Below are 4,029 nucleotides of genomic sequence, written 5' to 3' on the forward strand. Positions count from 1 at the left end.
GGGCGTTGTGAGTGTTTATTGAGCGAAAACACCTAAAGCTCCACGAGGCTCCGGTAGGAGATGATGGCGAACCCTGCTGTACTCTTTCACCACAACTTTCTCTCACTCTTACTTCCTGTTTCTGTTGTGCCTGTAATTCAAAGGGTCAGCCTTGTCACGCTGAATATCTCCGAGAGCTATGTTAAGAGTACACGTGTCTGTGGAGTTCTCAGCCACTTGAACGTCAATTTCACGAGCAGGCTGTTCCGTTGATCGGATCAACTGGAACCCTCGACGTCGTAAGCGACGGAGTGCCACCTAATCACCAAGTAATAACTCTGTTTACACACACACACACACACACACACACACACACACACACTAGGTTGTTTCGCATGAAAAGTCGTATTTGAAAGGTAACAATAAAATGTTTCAGAAGAGTTAGAGAACTGATTTATTTAATCAAGGTATGATCCATGTTCATTTATGATGTTTACCCAACGTTTCTCTGTCATATATTCCATCTTTAAAAAAAAAAAATTTCTTCCTTAGCTGTGATAAACTGTCGTGGAACAGATCGCAATTGCCACCAAGTGATTCTTCTACCTTCTCTGGAAGTTGAGATAACTTCTATATGGCATATTATTTTGATAGAATGTATTATTTAATACACCCGTATTCGTCTTTGATGGTCAAATACATTTCAACGTATTTCATTGGACTGCGCAACTTTCTTTACCACCTATATATTATATGTGTGTGTGTGTGTGTGTGAGTTACCGTCTATTCATGTTCCACCCCCTCAGTCATTCAACCATACACTGAAACACACACACACACATACACTCACTCACACTATATATATAATATATGTATATATATATATGTATATTTATGAACATCTATATATACATGTATATATATAGAATTACTTTTGAATATTATATATATATATGCATATCAACATTTATATATACATGTGTGTGTATATATATATATGTATATATATAAATATATGCATACGCACACGCATATATGTATATACATACAAGATATATAGACACACACACACACATACATACATAAATAAGATACACGTACACACGCGCGCGCACGCACCCCAAACACACACAACCGCACACACTTAGCCGTATTCGCTAAGACGGTTAACTCAAGTCCGCTGACGCGTTAGACTTAAGAGGTAAATGGATAAATTAAAAAGGCGGGGGGTTTGGGGGGTGATGTGCTCGGTTGGAGTGTCTTCCATTCTCTTTTGTGTTTGTTGTTTAACCCAATTGGCTTCTGACCAAAGTTGTTGCTAATGTGGTTGTTGTTGTAATTGTTGTTGTTGTTGTTCGTAATCTCTTACAAAGCCGGTTAGTGCACAGACGGAGGCTTCGAGAGTAACAACAATAACGGACGATTATAAAGAAGCGCCTCTAAGCTTGGCCACTGGACTAGCTAGAAATAACAGTTAAATCTATATCGTAGCTGAGCGTGCTATTTATGTACGAGTGTGTGTGTATGCATTTCTGAATGAATCTATGCGGGAGAGGTCTAAATTGATGCCAAGCCTTGAGGAAAACTGCTAAATCTCCCTCAAATCATACTCTGCTGACTTATGTGTTTATATATGCATGTATGAACCATTGTGAGAGACATATGTAAGACAGACCTGATAGAAATAGCAACCAAAACTCCCTCAAATCACACCCTACTGTCTTATGTAGTGAGTTGGTGCATAATTATTGCAGCTTTTCTTCAACAAATTTTATTCAACAGAAACAATACCAACATGTAACAAAAACATCTTTCAATGATTATTCCGGAGCATATTCACCATCTACTTCAAATTCCTGCTTCCCATTTGCTTGGCAGACGGTCAGACCTTCATTTAAAGATGTTTTTGTTAAATATTGTTTTTGTTGAATAAAATTTGTTGAAAAAAAAAAAGCCGCAATAATTATGCACCAACGCAGTGTGTGTGTGTGTGTGTGTGTGTGTGTGTGTGTGTGTGTGTGTGTGTGTGTGTGTGTGTGTGTGTGTGTGTCATTATTCCGTTTTATTTCAAGATTTCTTGCCAATAGAGAAAGAGTTTGTTTCTAACCTAGATCCAAGGCTCCTTCATTGGAATTTCAACATCAACAGGGTATGTATGTATGAGCCAATGAAGACCACTACATGACTGATAGACTTGGTAGAAATTGAGCCCAAATCTCCCTCAAATCACACCCTACTGTTTTATGTATGTATGTTTGCATTTCTGAATGAGTCTATGTGGGAGAAATGTCCACTGTTGTTAGGCCTTGTGGAAATAGCAGCTAAATCGCCCTCAGATCACTCCCTACTGTCTTATATTTTGGATATGTATGAGCCAACGAGTGTGACCTATTTTCCATTACATTTCAGACAGATTCAGAGCTGAGTTGTAGCAAATATTCTGCTCAATACCACAGATTTGCTTGTCAGTTGCCTGACCTTAGCCACTTCAGCTGGCTCCTTGGTGACTGATTTTAGGTGCATCTCTGATCATGAGCAGGAGCATCATAGCCATGTATTGAGGGAGGTCCTTTAGGGTTTGAATAAATGCCACGAAAGCTAAGTTCGAAGGAAATATTAGCCATTTGTCATACTTTCTAAGAGTAAGCAAATAAGAAATAACAGTTGCTAGCCAAGGATTTATACAATGTTATGAAAGAGCGTAGATTAATATTTAGCTATTAATATTTAGCTACGTTCGTGGTTGCAATTTCCAGACTGGGCGCTGCGTTCTAATCCTGAACAAGGTACTTGGTTTCACCTTACTTCTTATCACAGAACTGAAAATGAATCACGGTCACCGCAGAGAGGCCCAACATCATACCAGTACAAAATGACATTGACTCATTAATGAGAGTCCTGTATATGAAATTGAGGCTTGGGTGACACCACATTAGATAAGGGTGTATATATTTATGCCTGAATATTTGTCCATGAACCTTAACATACATACAACCTTCAAATCCTGTACAAAGTAGCCCACAAAAAAAAACCCCACTTGATTTCAAGAAGCTTCTATTAATAAAGTTCATAGTGTCTGCATACCACTGTTTTTCTGCTCTTCAATGAAAGGGCTGTCTACATGATAACTAAATGGAACGTTTCTTAAAGAGGGATCTCTGATTTGTTGTTTATACACAGTTTATTAATTCTTTATCCGGTTTGGCCGATATAATTCTCATTTTGTCCATTGTGAACATGAGGTGCATTAAATGATATCATATATTTTGCAATTTACATTTACTAACCTTCAAAAATTTAAGGTGAGATAATTAACTTTTCCCCTCTTTAGATATTTGCTACATGCGTTACATATATTACATCATAACTTGATATTGTGTATATAAATGCATGTGATATATATGTATATACATTTATACATGTTTATATATGCATATATATATAAATACATGTGATATAAATGTGTATGTATTTATATACGTTTATATGTATATATGTGTGTGTATGTATGTATGTATATATATATATATATATGTATGTATATATATATATGTGTGTGTGTGTATATATATGTGTATATATATATATGTATATATATGTGTATATGTGTGTGTATATATATGTGTATATATATATATATATGTGTGTATATATGTGTGTATATATATATGTGTATATATGTGTATATATATATATATGTATATATATGTGTATATATATATGTGTATATATATATATATATATATATAAGGATGAGGAGGGTATTGGATTTAACCAAACCCAAGAGTAAGTGCTGTATACCGACTAGTTTTGCCCCAGTCGTTGTATGAACAGGATTGGGGATTATAAGTCGTGTATTAGCGTGTGCAAATGTAAATATATAAAAAGATAGAGAGCAATAGTAAGGTTGGAAATATATTTTATTTTATGGATTGTCTATCCATAAAATATATTTCCAACCTTACCATTGTTCTCTTTATCTTTTTATATATTTAACACACGCACGCACACGCACACACACACGCGCGCACACACACACACACACACACG

Source organism: Octopus bimaculoides, chromosome 28 (genome assembly GCF_001194135.2).
Source record: "Octopus bimaculoides isolate UCB-OBI-ISO-001 chromosome 28, ASM119413v2, whole genome shotgun sequence".
Classification (NCBI taxonomy): domain Eukaryota; kingdom Metazoa; phylum Mollusca; class Cephalopoda; order Octopoda; family Octopodidae; genus Octopus; species Octopus bimaculoides.